A 22,867-nucleotide genomic window follows, 5' to 3' on the forward strand; every position below is an offset into this window, starting at 1 on the left:
CGGACCCCCCCCCTCTAAATACAGACTCTGTCTTTATTTAAATTTATCAAAAACAAGTTTGACATGCATGCCGTTTTAGTTAATCAATTACATTTAGTGAATACAAAATTTAAAGTGCCCTGATGTAAATTCCACAACAAAAATTCAAATATTTGTAAATTTAGAGAAAAAATTTTTTAATCTTAAAATTTACGTATCTCCCTCAATTTGTAATAAAATTTTTTCAAAGAATGATCATGTTACGCAGAATTAAGTATACTTTTAAGAAATTATCATCAAAAAAATATGTCAATTCGAATACTATTTTAAAAACGTCGTTAAAGTTGAAAAAATAGAATGAAAATCGATAAATCGCAAATATTTTCAACCGCAGTTTTGTCAATTTTTATTTTGACTAAATGAGCAATACACGATTAAAAAGGTGTGCTTTCCCCCTTTCGAACAAAAGAACAGTTTTGAAAATCGGTTGAAAATTACGTAAGTTACAAGTAATTCTTTACATGAATACACAAAAAACGGTTTTTTTCCCCTAAAATTAAATTTTGGGGGTGTTTGGGAAATTTCAAACATTCTACTTTTTTCAGTTTTTTAAGACGAACAAGTTAGGATAGGTCCGATTTAAAGTGCCATTTTACTGTCACACAGTGTTAGTCGTACTGGTACTGTACTCGCCATCTACCTTCGCACGGTAACAGGTACTGTACTAGTATGTCGTACCAGTATGCTTATGCTCGTATAATACGAGTACGATAATAGTATGGTGTACTGAAGGTTTTTGTAATTTAGTTTATCGTACGGTTACTGTATTCGTACTATACTAGTACGGCGTCTAAAGCCTTTTATATCCCTCCCCCTCTTGTGCTTTAGTCTGTATTAAGTATTAACTATTTTAATTTAATATTTGATGATAAATTTTCTGAAAGAATCATTACTAAGATCAATTTAATTTTGAAGTAATTTACTTTTATTAAAAGAGTTATTTTTTTTGTACCTAAAGATATTATGTAAATCATGTAACTTGTAACCACATTTACTTTTATTAGAATAATCAGTGTTTTGAAGTATTTTAATTAAATAATTCTGTAGTGGTTTTGCTTTGCTAATTTTTAAACATTCTTTAAAATAACTGTGAATAATGACCATTTATAATCTAAAGTACTTTATTGTAAGGAAAATAATTTGGACGTTCTAACCTATAAATGATAACACATGTATATGTGATCTATATGAAAAATTATTTTAAAATATTGCGATTTCTATATATTTTATTGTAAGTCTTGAATTAAAATTTTTTTCTTAAGTGTAAAGCACAAAACAGTTTAAAAATCAGAAGTTGTCCATTGTTGTAGTAATTAGAATACGCTAATGATAAAAATAAGCATCATGACAAAGCAAAACCACTTGAGATTAATAGTATACACATATTACATATAGATGAATAGAAACTAAACCACTGATTTCTAATTTAAATATAATGACACATGTTACAAATATTAAAACTTTTGTATTGCATCCTAAAAGTCAGCTTTTCAACAAAAAATCATTGCACCATGTGCACTGGAGGCATATGTCATTGACAACTGTAAAGTAAATTAGGTTATGTTCGCATTACCACGCAGAGTACGGTGAACCGGTATGGTACTTGTATCGTACGAATATGCTGTACTTTCATAAATGACAGTACAACGTCATGGTATTATACTAGCCTCATACTTTTATGGAGTACTTTTATTTTACAATTTCAGTCGTACGACATACCGTCGTTATACTGGTACCGCACCAATACGTATATACTTAATTATTTTGTGCTGGTACAATACGAGAATAATCTCAGCACGCCGTACTGGAAAATGACAATCAGTACGCTTGGCTATCTGGGTAGGTAAAAATAGCATATTTTATATTTCATAACTTTCATCTACAAATTGATAAAAAATAATAAGAATTGACAAAAATCAAGATAAGGAAAGTAGAATACGGAATTTGAAAACTGGAATGCGGATCAGAAAAATGGAATGTACAAAGTGGAATGCGGAATCTGAATAATGGATGCGGAATGTGAAAAGTGGAATGTGGAATCTGAAAAGTGGAATGCGGAATGTAAAAAGCGGAATGTGGAATCTGAAAAGTAGAATGCGGAATCTAAAAAGTGGAATGCGGAATGTGAAAAGTGGAATGCGGAATCTGAAAAGTGGAATGCGGAATCTGAAAAGTGGAATGCGGGATGTGAAAAATGGAATGCGGAATCTGAAAAGTGGAATGCGGAATGTGAAAAGTGGAATGCGGAATGTGAAAAGTGTAATGCGAAATGTGAAAATTGGAATGCGGAATCTGAAAAGTGGAATGTGGAATAGTTACATAATCGCCCCGGTGATATATATATATATATTTATTTTTACAGTAGCACCGAGAAAATTACCCCTTTACCATTTGTACATTAACAATTATTTCACAAATGTTGATTTAATGATACATTTAAAAAGAATTGGCGTTCTTTAAAGTTGAAAATAATATTGGAAAAAGCTTCTCGGGGTACCTTAAAAAGTCAACACGAGGAAAATAGTCGACTCAATTTCATAAGTATTATGGACTCCAAAAAAGTCTCCTTTGTCGCTACAGCTTCTGGGGTGACTCCAATGTTACCTTCTAAACGATACAGTTGTAAAGAGAAAGAAAAAGATAAAATTTCATTTCCCAACGCTTTTCACCTTTATAATAAATTTATGGGTGAAGTGGACCTCCATGATGCGCATTACAGTAATTTGCAACCTTCAATACGATCTAAAAAGTGGACATGGGTAGTATTTCTTCGAATAATTCAAGCTTCAATTGCAAATGAGGTAGTGATATACAACTCAGCGAATGATAAAGAAAAAAAGATTTCTTCAAAAGAATTCGCGGTAGAAATCAGCAGATACTACACGGTGGTCTTGAACCATTTTACTTTTGACACACTTTACAATTTTCTTATAAAACCTTTCCACACAACCTACAGAATTATTTTCAACTTAAATAAAAATCGCGTATTGGGTTGATTTTTTAAAACTTCCTTTACGAGTTATGGAGGGGAAAGAAAAATAAAAAAACTCTTTTCTTTCGGAAACTACTTAACTGATTTAAATGAAATTTAAATATATGTTGTAAACATAAATAAGACAATAAATAGTGTAATTTAACGATCACTCTCAGGGATAGAATCATCTCTAGTCCTATAAATCTGGAAAAAATATATATAGGGTAATGTTACATTGAGTTGGCCGCTACTTTGAGTGGACCACCTGAGTTTTTAAGTTATCTGACAGCGGAAACGTGAAATAAATAAAACGAATAGCAGCACCGCACCTAGAAACCGTAAGAAATTAAGTTTCGCGATAATCATATACGTTACCGTTTGATGTAACGCATTTTTAAGAACACAAACCAAAAAAGAAGTCCCTCTTACAATGAGTAAAGTGATTCTGAAGTGTAAAAGTAGTGTAAAATTAAAGTTTTAAAAGGTAACTTATTTTTTCCAACTACTTTGGACATTGAAATTGATTGTCTTAGTTTAATTAAGTGATAATTTTGACTCAAAAAAATTGTGTCTCTAGAGTCAACCAGCTCAAACTCAAATAAATTCGCGTATTTTATTGAACTGGCAAGAATTTCGGTAGCTTGCCGAAATATTAATTAACCCCTAGAAGCGCGTTGGTTAATTTTCTAGTTGTGCGCCCAGGTAATCGTCGGTTTCGTAAAGTACGGAAACTTATTCTAGAACGGTTTCGCGAATAATTTGTAAAATGCCCCGGAAGGCATTATTGTTTTGATATAAAGATGGCGCTTTCCGCCTGGTATTGTTCTTAAATAAAATAATAAGGTACCCGGACTCCATCCGGCGAGCGAATTCCGTAGCAAATAAAAATCATATCATTACAATTTTTATTCTTTAACATAGGGACAGCTATCTAGATATTGAAAGTAAATATCTGGATGTTAAGCGTTAATATCTGGCATGTGATTTGAATATCTAGATACAAAAGTTTAATATTTTTTATGTTAAGAGTTAATATATTTTTTCAATATCTACTTTTGAATATCCGCAGTTTTCTCCGTGCATTTATAAAAAATTTTTATAACATTTATAAAAAATTGTTTTAACATCTTTTTTAATAAAAATTGTTTATAAAAATTGTTTGTAACATTGTAAAAAATCTTAAACAATTACAGACAAAGATTTGTCTTTTAAATATCTATTCTAATGATAAACCAAGCAAATAGTGAAAAATAGATTTCTTTCTATTTTAAACTTCCTATTATATAAAAATTGTTTATAAGAATTGTTTATAACATTCTTAAACATTGCAAAATAATTTTGAAATAAGTTTTTTACTTTCAGTATTCATTTTTATCCCCCCAAAAAAAATTGATGAAAATAAATTTTTTGCTTCCACTACGGCCGACAGTTTTTAAATTGTTTATAATATTGTTAAATAACATCAAATAACAATATTTTTTGTTGAAGCAGCATTATTTTATTTAAATGAAGCATAAAAGTTATAAAAAATAGTGTTAAAACTTTTAGAAACTATTTTTCTAAATTTGAATATTTTGGCGGCCATTTTTGAGGCGCCATTTTGAAATTTGAAAAAATTTGTTTTCGGCAGCATGCTTATTTGATAGACCCAACATTTTGGACGCGATATTTTGATGTTCCCAATTTTTTCCAAACCGACTTCGATATGTTTTGGTCATTTTCAAGCTACGTAATTATAAATAAAACGGTTGACAATTTATACCAGAGGTACATTTTTTAAAGGTTATGTATGTGCTCTTTCCGATTCCGGTGTCAAAAATAAATTTCGTCCAAACCAAAATTAAATATGGCGGTTTTAATATCAAAAAACAAAAAAATTCATTTTTTCAAGTTTTACATTTTTTTCACCTCGAAAAAGTGTAAGAATAAAGATCCAATATGGCGGACGAGTTTTACAAAACTTTCATTGAATGCACTTGAAACTTGTCACTCGGGAGTTTTTGGGGTCGCTAATTACGAATATGAAATTCATTTTTCAAAATTCAAAATGGCGGATTCTTTATGGCGGACTTATTTTTTAAAATTGATCAAATTCACTTGAAACTTGTTACTCCGGGGTTTTTGGGGTCGCAGATTACGAATATCAACTTCATTTTAAAAACTTCTAAATGGTGGATTCAATATGGCGGACAAGAAACATTATTGGCTTAACCCTTTGAAGCACGAATTTTTAGAGCAGATGAATTTAATTTACAACAGCAGTTATAAGGGTTTTCGGGGTCGCTGATTACGAATCTGATGTTAGTTTTTGAAACTTTTACCATATTTATAAAAAGTTATTTATTTATTTATATTATTTTTATCACTATGAGGAAGCAAAGTGTTCATGAAATGAGCACCAAAATTATAAAAAAAATATTCAACTTGGCAGTGGTATTTTTTATTTTGACAGCCGCCACATTAGATCCGCCATTTTGAATTTTGGAAAACTAATAGCAGATTCATAATTAGCGACCCCAAAAACCCTCAAGTAACAAGTTTCAAGCGAATCCGAAAATTATTTTATTTTGTCAGCCGCAATATTGGATCCGCTATTTTGAATTTTTAAAAACTAATGGATTCGTAATCAGTGACCCCAAAAACCCCCGAGTAACCATTTTCAATAGAATTTAGCCAATTTTTAATTTTGACTTTAAAACATTTTACAGTTTTTTCACAGTGTCTTAGCAATGAAATATTTACTAATTTTTAACAATTTGACATTTTTATCTTGATAATATACAGTGCCGCTCAATAACTTTTGCCCACCCTACAGCGATTGAAGGCTTTACAAAAAGTTTTGTATTTTGTTTATTATTATAGATAAAAAGCTCAAAAAGGTCTCTTTTTAAAGCTCTTTTCCTAAGCTTTAACACTGTATAAAACAAAAATTAAAAAAATTAATTTGTTAATGTTTAAAAAATGTTATTGCAACACAAAATTTTTCGTTTTTTTCGTTTTTTTAAAGTGATACAGTTTTATAGGAAATGGTCGCATTTTAATCAAACACATATTTTCTGAAAGCTAGTTTTATCACCTTTAAAATGCATTTTTTAAAATATTTATACGATAATTTTTAAGAAAAATATGATTTTTTGTTTATAAAATTAGCCATTTTTTTGCAATTGTTGATAACTCAAAAACGGTTACTTAAGGAAAAAATTATTTAGAACCTAAATTGTTCCTTTTTGTGTGCAAAATTAAAAAAAAATATTAAAATTTTTTTTTTTTACTATTTTGATTTTTTAAAAAAAAATTTTTTTTTTTTAACTTTTTATATTTTTATGTTTTAATTGTAAAAACTCGCTTTTTACACTCACTACAACAAGCAAGAAAATTTTTCATTGTATTTATTTAATTTTTTTCAATAATTTTAACTCACCAATCATTTAAATAACTTTTGATATAATACTTATTTATTATATTGTTTGTAAACGGATTAAAGGTTCTTAATTACTTTGACGATTGTCATCATAATGTCAGTCTTGTGAAAATTGTCACATGTGAGTGTAAAAAGCGAGTTTCTACAATTAAAACATAAAAATATAAAAAAAAAAAAAATTTTCAAAAAAAAATTTTTAATATTTTTTTTCTAATTCTGCACACAAAAAGGAACAATTTACGTTCTTAAAAATTTTTTCCTAAAGTAACCGTTTTTGAGTTATCAACAATTGCAAAAAATGGCTAATTTTTTAAACAAAAAATCATATTTTTCTTAAAAATTATCGTATAAAAATTTTAAAAAATGCATTTTAAAGGTGATAAAACTAGCTTTCAGAAAATATGTGTTTGATTAAAATGCGACCATTTCCTATGAAACTGTATCATTTAAAAAAAATCGAAAAAAACGAAAAAATTTTATGTTGCAATAACATTTTTTAAACATTAACAAATTAATTTTTTAATTTTTGTTTTATACAGTGTTAAAGCTCAGGAAAAGAGCTTTAAAAAGAGATCTTTTTGAGCTTTCTATCCTAAATAATAAACAAAATACAAAAATTTTTGTAAAGCCTTCAATCGCTGTAGGGTGGGCAAAAGTTATTGAGCGGCACTGTATTTTTCGAATAGTGGTTTCACAAATTTCGGCATAAAAGTTTATAATTTGTTAATTTAAAATGTAAATATTGCATCTAAATAGGTGGTACACTGGTGTACCACTGTGCTAAAGTAACTCGGGGGTTTTTGGGGTCGCTGATTACGAATATGAACTTTATTTCCAAAAATTCAAAATGGCGGACGAATTTTTTATAATTGATCAAATTCACTTGAAACTTGTTACTCGGGGGTTTTTGGGGTCGCTGATTCTAAATCCGATTATAGTTTTAAAAAAATTATAATTTTCGAATCTCTTGGCGGACAGCAAAATTGAAAAACTTATCTAATTGGTGCCCGGTGTTGTTTATGCACATAATTAGAAATATATCAAGTGTATATCTTGCAGGCGATACATACATACACATTTTGACAAAGTAAACTCTCTATTAAGTACACTACCGTCCACGAGTATCAGGACGATTACACGCGACTCTATAAAAAAACATGCCATCACTTTTTCAATCAAAACTGGGACAGATTTATGCGGGAGAACGATGAACTTTCGACTTTCTTTATATTACACGTAAAACATCATTATTTATTATTCCTCAGCATAAATCCGTCCCTGTTTTTTCTCTCATTCGCAGCCACGCGAAGCTAAAATCGAGTCGTCACAGTTAAATTCCAATGCACCAATCGTCGAAACTCGGCTTCACATTTTTAATGATATATGGAAGACGGATTAACCTTTTTTAAATTTCGAAGGTTTATTTTAAAGCTGAAATTCTAGCAAAGATTTCTGTGTTTTTAGAAAAATGTTATCTAAATTTTTCTAGATTTTTGAAAAAGTTGAAGTCAAGAAACAAAAATTAGAAAATTTGATAATTTTTGATATTTCCTTCTCACTCTACAACTCAAGAAATAGTTAACAAAATGACTTTAAAGACAGCTTATTTTACGCAAAATTTAATCAGCTTTCTAACCGTATTTAAGTTTTTTTGTACCTCCTTTTATTTCCGAGATATGATTGATAAAGTAAGGGCATGTTTTTTCACAGAGTCGCTTGTAGTCGTCCTGATACTCGTGGACGGTAGTGTATATTACTGTATACAAAGTATATTCAATGCGATCTTACACATGCACTTCAATAATATGTATAAATTTAGAAGTATGCTGAAACTAGAGACCTTCTTTTTAGTAATGGACTTACCTTTGCCGTGGTCTACAAATGGCAATTGCAAAATGTGCATATACGTATCGCCTACTTGATATCTTTCTAATTATGTGCATAAACAACACCGGGAACCAGTTAGATGAGTTTTTCAATTTTGCTGTCCGCCAAGAGATTTGAATTTAAAACTTTTTTAAAACTATCATCGGATTAGTAATCAGCGACCCCAAAAACCCCCGAGTAACAAGTTTCAAATGAATTTAATCAATTTTTAAAAATTCGTCCGCCATATTGAATCCGACATTTTGAATTTTGAAAAATGAATTTCATATTCGTTATCAGCGACCCCATAAACCCCCAAGTGTTGTGTTTTAAGTAAATTCCATGAATTTTTGTAAAACTCGTCCGCCATATTAAAATTTTGCAAATAAAGTTGATATTCGTAATCAGCGACACCAAAAACAGACAAGTAACAAAATTCAGGCGAATCCATTGACTTTTGGACAATATGAAGAATATTGCCCAAAGTTTTCAAATTTTACTTTAGATTTGACGCCATATTGGTCCGCCATCTTGAAATTTTAAATTCTACTTTACTTTTCTCGAAAGTGTATAATTTTTAAGCATCGATGGTTGAAAATAGAATCTTATTCTTACACTTTTTCGAGGTAAAAAAAATGTCAAACTTGAAAACATGAATTTTTTTGTGTTTTTTGACATTAAAACCGCCATATTTATTTTTAGTTTAGACAAAATTTATTTTTCACATCGGAATTGGAAACAGCACATCCAAATTCTTTGTAAAATGGACCTCTGGTATAAATTGTCAACCGTTTTATTTATAATTACGTAGCTTGAAAATGACCAAAGAATTTTCACGAGTTGGGCGTTAATGGGTTAAGATATTCTAGGACATCTAAATTTCCGGATGTGCCTAGAACGACCATAAGATGTCCTTGAATATACGTTGCTGTTAGGAACGTGATTTCTGGAAGATTTATCCCCACTTTGCTCAAAATAATGACGTGATGGGAGGTTTTCGTTGCCAGATTCGGATTTAAAGTAGCAAAAACTACGGGAAATAAATTGTCAATCTTAAACAGCGTACAACAAATTTTTTTGCAAGCTTTTATAATTTATGATTAATAGTTAATTACTTCCATTAATAAATAAATTTATTTTTATTTCACTTGAATTTTTAGACATCAAAACCACAAAAAATTTTTTGTTTTATTATTAATCAGCAAAGAATAAAAGTATTTTACACTGAAAGAAGTTCGGGGCTTTAGACTCCCTGAAAAAGTATTAATGACGGTTCGGTACGATGCATTAGGGCCGTGAGATCATCTGAATCAAGAAGACTAAAAACAGGAGGTCTAACTTAGTAGTGGGGGTAATGTAAGGGAAGTGGGGCAATGAGTCGGTTGGACTTTGCGCGGTGAACAAATTTTATCCTTCTGCACATAAATAAACAATATATATCACGTAGTTAATTTTTGTATTTTTGAGTACTTTACTTTTATTTATATAATCTGTTGTGATATAAATATTATTTTAAACAGTTCTATCAAGAACGAAATATTCTTGAATTTTACACAACTTTCTCACTTTTCATCAATATTTTCTAAACATAAAACGCATAACCTATAAATACACAACAGACGTGTATGGCTGTTTTCGGCACTCACCCAGGGTTAACCCCGAGTTAAATATTATCCAATCATCAAAAACATTCTGTTGGTCTAACCAATCACCATTAACCCGGAGTTAACTCGGGGCGAGTGCCGAAAACAGCCTATGTCAGATGTACCAACTTCACGCTGCTGTGCAGAAGAATCAAATTGGTCTACCGCGCAACGACCCAAACTGAAAACTCGACTGTCTCTAGGCCCCACCATTTTTATTCCCACTGCACATAGAAATCAAGCGAAGTTTGACCTCCTGTTTCTAGTCTTCTTGATCTGAATATCAGACAGCGAAGACAGCTTTAGCGCCTGTAGCAGAAGAGAACAGAGCAACGTCTGTCAGAACGTCTAAAGTCCCGAACTTCTCTCAGTGTATCTTGAAGTTAAATATTTTTATTTTCAGAGGATATTTGCAAATTTTTTGTTCCTTATACAAGATTTCTTTTTTTGGGTGCATAAATCCCATGGAATTTCCAGGGGATACTTCAGTTGAGTTTTCCCACATCCTCATCAAAACTTTCTTTTTGTTAAGGAATTCAGTGCCACATGTGGAATGAATGAGACCTACTTAGATAAACCCTTTGTCTTTAGACTCAGTGAGAATGGTTTAGGACCAAATCTTCTTGTCCAGGTAATATGAAAATTTTTTGTTGTTTATTAACTTTTTTGAATCTTACTGTTACTGTAAAATGTTACTGTACACGGAAAAAATTTGTTCTGCGAAAAGTAGCTGCAACTATGTATATCTAAAAATGTCGAGAAGTAGTTCAAAACTTTGCACGGTGGGCTTGAACCAACATTAAATAAAAAGCCTTGCGAAATGGGATTTTTTTGTGGATTCCAACACTAAAGATCTCCCTGAGTATTTTGCAACAAAAATTAAAATAATCCATCGGGCCGTTTTTGAAAAAAGTAATTTTTAGTATTCCCATCGTGAACTCTGTATACAAGCACTTAAAAAAAGGTACAAAATTAAATTTAATTTCAATTTTATGAGTGTACAATAGTATTTTAGATAGCAGAATCTGAATTTGATGTTGGATTTAAGAATTTCAAAATGGCGGATCCAATATGGCGACCAAAAAGTTTAAAAATTGTTTAGATCTACTTGGGCCTCAAACTTGAGGGTTTTCGGGGTCACTAAATCTGACTTCAATGGTAGGTTTTAAAAATTAAAAATTGCGAATACAATATGGCGACCAAAAAGTTTAAAAATTGTTCAGATTTGCTTCGGAGCTTTTGGTTTCGCTGAATCTAAATCCGAATTTGAAAGAATTACTTCTTTTAAAAAAAGGAAATAGACAAATAAGATTATATAAATAATGACATCACTTACAATTAAAATTAACACTTATTTACACATTATAGCACTGTAATAATTAATCAATGAAAACTGCTTTGATTAATCCTTGGACGGGAAAGCGGGGTCCATTAGACAATGCAAGTATCTATTTTTTTTTAATTTTTCCGAATCCGTATGAAAAAATGAGTTCATCCTAGAAATTCTGTTAAATAGACTAAAAGTACAACCGAATATTCTGAATATTTTTACAGTTTTCATATTCCAACTGCAAATAATGTCACACTGGTGTTAAAACATTTTACCGGCACGAACTGGCAAGCATGGTCCAGAGGACCCCACAATGTCATAAGAATAAAAATTGTACTAATTGTGCTATATACAAATAACAAAATAGTGTTTTTCTTTCAAGAAATTTGCGCCTACACAAATTAATCCTGCCTTGCACTCAGAACGGTGTGTGTATTTTCCAGGATACTTCGCAAATCTAACAGTTCGTTAAATTTAAGCGTTTTTAAAGCGGGATCCAATGGACCCCACTTTCCCGCTAACGTAATTTTTTTAGCTTGCCCACCCAAGGGTTAAAAAATATTTCAACAATAGAGACTATAAAATCCACATACCATTTTAAAAATTTTGTTTACCATATTGGATCTACCATTTCTAATTTTTAAAAACTGGCATTGGATTCAGATTTAGCGACCCCAAAAACCCCCAAGTATTGAGTTTCAAATAGATCTAAACATTTTTTAAACTTTTTGGTCGCCATATTAGATCCGCCATTTCTAATTTTCAAAACCTACCATTGAATTCAGATTTAGTGACCCCGCAAACCCTCAAGTATTGAGGCCCAAGTAGATCTAAACAATTTTTAAACTTTTTGGTCGCCATATTGGATCCGCCATTTTGAAATTCTTAAATCCAACATCAAATTCAGATTATGCGATCTAAAATACTATTGAACACTCATGAAATTAAAAATTTAATTTGATTTTTTACCTTTTTTTAAAGTGCTTGTATACAGAGTTCACGATGGAAATACTAAAAATTACTTTTTTCAGAAACGGCCCGATGGATTATTATTATTATTATCAGGGAGGTCTCCAGTGTTGAAATCCACAAAAAATCCCATTTCGCAAGACTTTTTATTTGAAGTTAGTTCAAGCCTACCGTGTTTGATGAACAAGAACCCGTATCGAATTATTATACCTGTTTTCATTCTTAGAAATCCTATGATATGCGAGATGTAAAAAACTAAAACGAGTAAGGAGAAAAATTTGTTACGATTTTTGCGTAGAGGGCTGTTACTACTTTTTAAAAAGACTATTTGATGCAAAAATTATGTGAAATTGGAGATATTCTTTTCGGATTTCGTGAATATTTAGCAAAACAGTGCTAATGCAATATAAATATTAGGGTGGCCGTTAAAAACGATATTTTTGAATTTTGTCCATTTCCGGGTCTCATTTTGTCACAAATTGAAAAAAATTAGATACGTATTTTATTTTTTTTTAAATTAATATTTAGTGGTGCCTGTAGGCTTGTGAAACTTTGCATGTATTTTGCATGGGAAAAAAACTTTTTTTCGTAGATTTCCTGTAAAATCGTTGAAAATTAATATTTTTTGGCCGGACTACTCTGTTTCTCTTCATAAATGTTCAAAGAATAATATAAAATTTTTAACAAATGAAATTTGTTAACCCTTTAACGCCCAAATGGACAAAATTTTGGCATGAAGTTTGAGGACTTATTTCGGTACTTAAAAATCAATAGAAAAATTCACGAATCATCATTTCTTATGTTTTCATATGCGCTCTATCGAATGGCGTTAAAAAAAGTCAAAAATATATAAACAAAAAAGTTATTAATGTTTTTTATTAAAAAAGTCCGATTTTTTTCCAATTTTTGTTTAATTTTAAATTTTTTCTACTATGAAATAGCGTAAAAATAATTCTAAATGTTACAAATAACGTGACATAGATATGTAACCTGGAAGATAGGACTATAGAGAAAAATAAAAATTAAAATGGCGGCTCAAAAATGGAGTTTGAAGTTCAAATTTTTTTCAAAATTTGATTCGAAAGTACGAAATTGTTAAAAGTGTTTAGATCAGCTTGAAATTTGTTACTCGGGGGTTTAAGAAGTCGCTGATCACGAATCTGAAGTGCAATTTTAAAAATTCAAAATGGCGGATCCAATATGGCGGACAATTTTTTTTTGAAACTCATTAAATTTGCTTGAAACATGTTACTCGGGGGTTTTTAGGGTCGCTGATTATGAATCTGAAATTCAATTTTCAAAATTTAAAATGGCGGATCTAAGATGGCAGGCAATTTTTCTAAAAAATCATTAGATTCGCTTGAAACTTGTTACTCGGGGGTTTTTGGAGTCGCTTACTCCGAATATAATATCCAATTTTTAAAATTAAACATGGCCGCTTCAATATGACAGACGAATTTTCAGTTGAAATTCGATAATCACGTTTTTTAGCCATTAAAATATTTAAAATATTTTTAATGTTTCCCATCTTTCACCACGTGGGCGTGGAGGTAAACGTGAACTAAAAAGTCTTTTTTTTATTTTTAAATTTTATATATTTTTTTTACTTTTTTCTTTTTTGTCTTCTTTCATTTTTTATGTATTTTTCTTCTTTTTATTTGTTATCATAATTTTTGAATTTAAAAGTCAAAAATGGAAATGTATATGTTTTATTTTAATCATTACTTATTTCAGGGTCAAATTGAAAAAACAATTTTTTTATCTCCAGCTTGTAGCTCTTATAAAACCTTTCAAAAATAATTATTCCCAGTTTTAATTCGATTAATTTTACCTATCAAACCTATATATATATACAGTAAGAATACCTAACTATGCATCAGTCCACGAGTGCGAAGAGGACACTCTTATGCGGCGTTCAATGTTCGCTCACTCGCACTCACGCTTAGGGGTGATTCATAGTTAGATACTCTTACTGTATATATATATATATATATATATATATATATATATATATATATATATATATATATATATATATATATATATATATATATATATATATATATATATATATATATATATATATATATATATGTTTGTACAACGCATAGTTTGGGACACCCGAATTTTTCAGCGTCTATGGCTTCGTAGAGTCTCCAGTAGCACCCCCATAAAGTTTTTTTTGATAGATATTTATAAATAAACAATTTAGAGGGAAAAAACCATAAGACCACATACTTTGAGGACATGAGTCACATAGCATACTTTAAGGACGTCCCTAAACTATGCTATAGATCTAGTAAAAAGTTTACGACGGTCTGGTCTTCAAACTATGCGTTAGACATTTACGCTGTTCATATATATGTCGTAGGCGAAAAGGAAAATTCGTCGTTTAGCTTAATGCCTAGGCTTTAAGCTAAACGCGGGCGAATAGGAAAATGTTCAAATAAATGACAATTATTTTTTTAACGCCTGAATTCGTTAGTCATTTTGCTTAATGCCTAGGCTTTAAGCTAAACGCCCAAAGAGCGCCAGGCGAATAGAAAAATTTGTATCGATTGATCAAGAATAAACATTGTAATGAAATTTCAATTATTAATAATATTATATTGGAGGTATTTTGAATTCAAAATCGTTTCTAATTTTTTGTTTATGAGTCTGTTTATTTTCTTTGCTTTTAAATATTCTTAGTTGAAACTACATTTTAAATTTAATTTTATAGAATATTCAAAATTATATTTAGTCTCAAACAGTTTCCTCCATTAACAATCGGTAATTGCGTAACTTTGGTGGTACCTGATGTTGATCGTGGCCCGTTAGATTTTTCTATGATTGAAGGCGTCGTAATAGACATTAAAAACGATGTTTACCAAATTGGTACAAAAAATGGCATTATTAAAGGTTGGTTTTCGCGAACTGATATATCGCAATCAGGTACTGAAATTCTAAAAATTGACGAAGTTTATACAAATGTCACTCTGACTTTAAGAGAAGCTGCATCACATCAATCTATGTGCGGCGGACAGGGATTTAAAAAATGTTACTGTAAGGCGGCTAAAAATCAATCCAAGACAAATAGGTGCTCTTACTTAAAATTAAAAATAATTTGCAGTTCGCGATGCCACCAAAGTTTAACTTGCTGCAATAAATAAATTGTTATTTTTTTCCTTTTCAGTTGACTTCAATTAATTACAATAAATTATTGCAATTTTGTGAAAAATATGTTTGTCTTTAATTTGGATTTTTTCTATTATATTACTAATTGAAATTTCATTTCATTGTTTATTCTTGATCAATCGATACAAATTTTTCTATTCGTCTGGCGCTCTTTGGGCGTTTAGCTTAAAGCCTAGGCATTAAGCTAAATGACTAACAAATTCAGGCGATTAAAAAAATAATTGTCATTTACATGAAAATTTTCCTATTCGACCGCGTTTAGCTTAAAGCCTAGGCATTAAGCTAAACGACGGATTTTCCTTTTCGCCTACGACATATAGAAGGCATAGTTTGAAGACCAGACAATCGTAAAATTAATAGATCTATAGCATAGTTTAGGGACGTCCCTAAAATATGCTATGTGGCTCATGTTCTCAAAGTATGCCGTCTATTGGTTTTTTCTCTCATGTACGGTGAGCAAAATTTGAATAGGGAAAAATAATTTCTTTTTTCAAAATTACAAAAGTCAAGTCGCAAAGTTACTTTATGTTTTGCAACAAAGTACATAATTTGAAGACGAAACAAGTAAATTTTTCATTACATAACTACAAAGGATAAGACCTCAAAATATATGTTGGGCACAAAAATCCTTCATATAATCGTAAAAAGTGATATATAAAACACAATATTTATATAGAATGTGCATAATTTGAGTACAGAAAAATACTTTTCTTTTACAAAATTACAAAGGCCATGTCCACAAAGTATGCGTTAAACCGGAAGACCCACTATAAAAAATTTTTTGGGGAAAATTCCCAAAAAGTCTGTTGACGCATTCGCCACTATACTTTTTGTGAATATTCCCCACAAGTTTTGGGGAAAAATTTCCCTAATAAATTGTTGAATATTCCCTAAGATTTTTTGGTGAAAATTACCTAAGACTTTTTGGGAAGAATATTTTCATAAAATTTTTGTGAATATTCTCCATATTTTTAGTAAAACTTTTTTCCAAAAATTTCCTTAATATTCCCCAAACTCTTAGGAAAATTTCTTTTTCAATCAATTGTTGAAATATCCCCGAAATTTTTGGAAAAGTATGTCCCAATGAAAATTTTCCTAATTATTTGAAAATTTTTCCTTTTTATAAATTTTACAATTAAGAATAAATTTTTTTCAAGATTTAAAAAAATAATTGTACTGCATAGAGATTCTTTTTATTCCAGATAATATTTTTTATTACAAAACTGTTTTACAAAATATTTTTTCACAAACCATAATAAACAATTGTGAGGAACAATATAAAAATTGTTAAAATAGCATAAATATTATATTAGATTAATTATAACTCACACTTATAATTAAATGTAATTCCAAAAAATTAACAATCGTCAAAATAACTAATAATACACACAAGTCGATTAATTAATTAGAAAATTCACTATTGTTGTTCACTATTGTTCACTATATTTAAAAATATAACATTTTACATATATTCATATTGAATTAAATTTTAAACACTTATTTTTTATTCAAAACATTTTAACCCTTTCGTGCCTCCGGGACATATATGTCCCACTTAGAAAATTTTATGTAACTCTTATAAAAATTAACCAATTAATTTGCGCTAAATTGCTTTCTATTCCGAATGGATGTGGCTACAATTAAAAAAATAGTAAATTACAAAAAGTTGTAATATTTATTTTAAACAATAGAATAAACATTGACTGTTTAAAAAAAAAACAACTATTTTACAAACTATACATTTCATTAACATTTAGTGAATAATTTTTAACAACACATCGTTTTTTATGTTTTTGGGATCGTTGATTACGAATCTTAAGTCAGATTTAAAAAGTTCAAAATGGTGGATCTAATATGGCCGACAAATTTTTAAACAAATTTCAACATTTTTTTAAATTTCATCAAAATTGCTTCCAAATTATTACTCGGGGATTTTCGGGGTCACTGATTACGAATCCGATGTCAGTTTTTCAAAATTTAAAATTGCGGATCCAATATGGCGGACAAAATTTTAAAAAAATTGCTTGAATTTGCGTCGCTGATTGCGAATCAGAAGTCAGATTTTAATAATTTTCAAAATTCAAAATGGCAGATCCAATATGGCGGACAAGATTTCAAAAAATTGCTTGAATTTGCTTCAATATTGTAAATCGGTGGTTTTTGTGGTCGCTGATTACAAATCCGATGTCATTTTTTCAAAATTCAAAATGGCGGATCCAATATGGCGGACGAGATTTTCAAAAATTTGTTTGAATTTGCTTCAAAACGTTACTTGGGAGTTTTAAGGGTCGCTAATTACGAATCAGACGTCAGATCAAAAAAAGAATTTTGAAATTGAAAATGGCGGAACCAATATGGCGGACAAGTTTTCAAAAATTGCTTTTATTTGTTTCAATATCAGTAGATTTTCGTTCTCTTTATTCTATTCGATTTAGACTATTTAATATTGATATCTGAAGTATTAACAATATGTTTTGAACATTTTCTGAATTTTAATTCTTGCATTAAAATTCGTCTGAACTTGAATCAACAAAACATTTTTTTATATAATTAACAGTCGCATTAGCAGGATTGTACCGTGCCATATTAGCTCTAACTATCCTTGCCCCGTGGGGAAAAAAGAAGCCGATATTTTAATTTTTCCTAATTTTTTGTGAAACGACGTGAATTTAATTGAAAATAAATATGATATTCGTGTTCAGCAGGGAATTCCACTCCGGAAAACACTTACGTATATAAATATTCGGAAGCACTAATAAAGAAAACAATATGATAAAACGCAAAAATAAAAAATAAATAAAAAACCTAACTTCGCAAATGGTGGCAGATTGATTTCCAATTTTTACTATCATCTTTTGGTGTTAAGGGGTCATTCATTAATTACGTAAGGACGATTTTAGTCAATTTTGACCTCCCCTCCCCCATGTCAGGATACATAAGATTTCTTGGACCCCCCTCCCCCTTCTTACGTAAGATTTTACCACGAGCTTGCCTAACAAGCGCTAAATAATTAAATATCGTTAAAAACGGGTTCGTTACAATAAAAACGCGAAATTCTTTGACGTAGATTAGATTTTATTTTTTTCAAAATAATTATTTAGTCTTTGGAGAATGTGTATTATAATTAAAGTAAGATTTTTAACTTTAATCTTAAAATAATGAAACTTAGTCACAAAACTACAATAATGAAATAATAATTTACCATAGACTGATTTAAAACAATCTTATAATAATTAAACAATCTTATAGTAATTAACAATCGTATAGTAATTTTAAAATTTCAAACGAAGGAATACTTTGCGTAACATAAAATAAAAAAGTAAATGTGCAATAATGCTCTTAAAATAATTAAACAAATCAGTCAAAAACCTATAAACAAGGAATACTTTGCAGAACATAAGAAATACGACTAGATTTGAATACTTATTAAGGAAAATAAGTCCAAGAGTCTAGTTTCAGAGCAGATTCAGTTCAGATTTTTAATCTTCCTGAACGAATGGGTTGGCTAACCATGATTCCTAATCGGAAATAATCGGCAATTCATCTGTAACAGCAGATAATTCTTCGTTTGGCACGTCGGTCGGTACCTCGTCTTCCTCTAACCACTCAGCGTCTTCTCCACCAGTTAAAGGATGGATCGTACGGCATTGCCGCGCTTTGCGATTTTGGCTGCGATGCGCTGCGAACGTCTGGGGCCGTTCTCGAACAAGTCTTGGTTAACACAAGTTTAGAAGTTGCGGGGATGGTAGCCTGGCCGCGATTTGTTAAGATAATTTTTAATCTAGTGATATCATTGAGCGCCGGGCAGAAAAAGTTTCCTTTTTACCTAGAGAAACAAATACGAAAATACTTAAGTTGATCTATAAATAATTAATAGACCCAAAAACTTAATAATATTATAGGAGGGAGATTTTAATGACATTTCGAATTTTAATATTAATTTCATAAAGTTTTGAATATCTCGAACTATTGTTTATGGATTTTTATGAAGTTTAAAAATTAGTTTTTAAATAAAAAAATTTTTTAAAAAATTTTTAAACAATTTTTTTTATTATTTACTCATCTCTGAGAAGTGTTATTAACATATTTGGAATCCTTATGAATTCACCTTTAATTTAATAAAACAAAATTTATGAAGACTCATCTGGTTCAGGAGATATTGGAGTTTTTGTAAAAAAGACTAGCTGCAGCAACAAGGTGAGCTTCGAATAAAAACCCAAAAGTTCTTGCCCATCCAATTTTTTTTGGTATCGTTTCAGTAAAGCCATACAATAATTTAAAGACAAAAATTTTCGATTTTTTTTCATTTCGGATATTTAAAAAATCTTCATTTGTTAGTGAGTTAGGCAAATTCTACCAAAATTGAGTAGAAATAGACTAAACTTCGATAATATAGAAAAATTTAACTACAAACATCTAAATTTCAAATGGTTCTGCAGATTTTCGGTATAACTGGATACGAATTCTATGTCAGATTTTCAAAATTCAAAATAGCGGATCATCGTATATGGCAGACGATTTGGTAAATCTGACATCATATTCGCATTCAGTTGTACCGAAAATACACAGAAGTATTTTAAATTTATATCCTGGTTTGTAGTAATATTCTTCTTCATTATTATCAAAGGTTTGTTTGTTTTTACTTAGTTTTCAAAGAATTTGCCAAACTCAGTAAACAGAATGAACGATTACTCAGAGGAAAATGAAAATAATTTAAATTTCAAAAATGTATTTTAAAGAAGAAAAGTAGCGTCTTCAGATGAAATATTGAACATTTGGCATAACAATTATTTTTTGATGTTAAAAAACTGGTCTTTCGCACTTTTAAGTTAAAATACCTCGAAAACCTGACGTGCAGGGTCTACTATGACGCTGGATTCGGAATTATCACGTTGAAACCTTTGGAAAATTATTCTTTGTTTCTTGTAAATACTGTCGGCCTGTGGTAGTGTGGTACAAACAGTTTCTAAATTTTTGAAAAATTGATGATAAACGACAATTTCTTCATCAATTTTGGAAATTTTTAAGGCTCTACAGTAATTTTCTGTGCTTTTCACCATAGAAAATCTTTGTCGATGCTAAAAAAATTTGAATCCTCTGGCTGCTACTCTTGAAAAAATTGTTTTTCCATAGAATTTCTTTAAATTTTAAGAAAATATCTCTTCGGGTGCCCTTTAAATGTGGTACAAATTTGAAAACCCTTTGCGATGCTAAATTTTGAGATATTAAAGTTCAAACTTTAACTTTTACATGCGATTATGTTCACACTAAAAAAAAGTTTTACTTTCAGCCTATTTTTGAGGCTGAATTTAAGGTGTAAATGGAGTCAGCCCCATTAACCCCTTGACTGTGGATGACGTGTATACACGTCATGAAAAAAACTGGCCCAAACAGTGGATGACGTGTATACACGTCATGGCACAAACAAGAAAACATCTTAACATATATTCGCAAAAACTTTTACTCGGGGGTTTTTGGGGTCGCTGATCACATTTCTGAAGTCAGATTTTCAAAATAAATAATTTTTCATCCAAAATGGCCGCCAAAAATTTTCAAAAATTTTAAAAGTCGATAAATTATTTTAAAAATTCTAACTCGGGGGTTTTTGGGATTGCTGATCACATTTCTAAAGTCAGATTTTCAAAATAAATAATTTTTCATCCAAAATGGCCGCCAAAAATTTTGAAAAATTTTAAAAGTCGACAAATTCTTTTGAAAATTCTTACTCGGGGGTTTTTGGGGTCGCTGATAACGATTCTAAAGTCATATTTTTAGAATACATAATTTTAGAATACCTAATCAGATTTTCAAAATAAATAATTTTTTATTTAAAATGGCTGCCAAAAATTTTGAAAATTTTCAAAAGTGGATAAATTCTATTAAAAATTCTTACTCGGAGGTTTTTGGGGTCGCTAATAACGATTCTGAAATCATATTTTTAGAATACATAATTTTTCATCCAGAATGGCCGCCAAAAATTTTGAAAAATTTTAAAAGTCGATAAATTCTTTTAAAAATTCTTACTCGGCGGTTTTTGGGATTGCTGATCACATTTATGAAGTCAGATTTTCAAAATAAATAATTTTTCATCCAAAATGGCCGCCAACAATTTTGAAAAATTTTAAAAGTCGACAAATTCTTTTGAAAACTCTTACTCGGGGGTTTTTGGGGTCGCTGATCACGATTCTGAAGTCAGATTTTCAAAATAAATAATTTTTCATCCAAAATGGCCGCCAAAAATTTTGAAAAATTTTAAAAGTGGATAAATTCTTTTTATAATTTTTACCATTTAAACTTTGAAAAACTAATAACATATTCGTAATCAGCGACCCCAAAAACCCCCGAGTTACAAATTTTAAGCGAATCAAATGAATTTTTCAAAATCGTGTCCGCCATATTGGATCCGCCATTTTGAATTTTTTAAAACTAACACCGCTATCGTAATCAGCGACCCCAAAAACCCCTTAGTACCTAGTGTCATGAAAATTTATTCACAAGAAGGTCTTACACATTTTGGGACCATTTTGTTATATTTTAGCTACACACTGAAGGGGTTAATCAAGGACAGACTTATGAGAAATACATGGGCTGAATTTAAGGTGTAAACGGAGTCAGACTTTTTTTTTCCTGTGTTAAAAATAAAAAATGTCAACCACAATATCTCGTTTTTTGACATGGCAAAGAGTTTTGAAATATTTACCACATTTAAATATTTACAAAGAAACATTATCTCAAAATTTGAAGAAAATCTATTGAAAATCAATTTTTTTAATAGTAGCAGCCGGAGATATACCTAACATTTTTTATTTAAAAATTAATTTTTTCATTAACTTTATTTTTATTTCAAATTACAAATTTTTACCTGAAAAATGTGTAAATTTTATAAAAATCTACAAACAATATTCTCAGATATTCACAATTTTATAAAATTAATATTAAAATTCAAAATGGCGTATCATTAACAATTTTTGAATTAAAAAAAAAATTTTAGGGAAAGAAGTCTCTTATATATATACATATATATTATATTTTTGGTATAGCTATACAGAAAAGAACTATTTTCTTTAAAGAAACATTAAAAATTGCTGCAAAAATGCAATAAAATCTCTTTTTTCACATTCGATCAGTTTTTGGGTCCATTAATTATTCACATATGCACTTTATTATTTTTGTATTTGTTTTGTTAGATGAAAGGGAAATTTTTTCAGCCCGGCACTCATTGATACTAAATAATTTTACAAAAATGGCCAGGCTAGGGGATGGACAGCACGGCAATGCCTGTCTGCAGCTGTGATTGACGCGAAATATAGCCCACATTTCTATGATAAAATAATATACAAGAAATATTACTTTTGGTCGAACATTGATATTCAAATCGAAAACAAATTTTTTATGTAAATTAATCACACCTTGCAAATCCTGCGCCCATGTTCGACGTCCCCTTGCAC

At 30.0% G+C, this 22,867-nt stretch overlaps 1 protein-coding gene across 2 annotated transcripts in view; it reads left to right on the forward strand.

Annotated features, from left to right (window-relative positions):
- Positions 1 to 22,867, forward strand: part of LOC122508726 — a 176,821-nt gene that overhangs the window by 137,985 nt on the left and 15,969 nt on the right. For both annotated transcript variants that reach the window (XM_043622245.1, XM_043622244.1), the window contains exon 2: positions 10,476 to 10,574. The gene's annotated coding sequence lies outside the window, so the exon portion shown is untranslated. The remainder of the gene's footprint in view (positions 1 to 10,475; positions 10,575 to 22,867) is intronic.

The sequence above is a fragment of the Leptopilina heterotoma genome, unplaced genomic scaffold (genome assembly GCF_015476425.1).
Source record: "Leptopilina heterotoma isolate Lh14 unplaced genomic scaffold, ASM1547642v1 Lhet_557, whole genome shotgun sequence".
Classification (NCBI taxonomy): domain Eukaryota; kingdom Metazoa; phylum Arthropoda; class Insecta; order Hymenoptera; family Figitidae; genus Leptopilina; species Leptopilina heterotoma.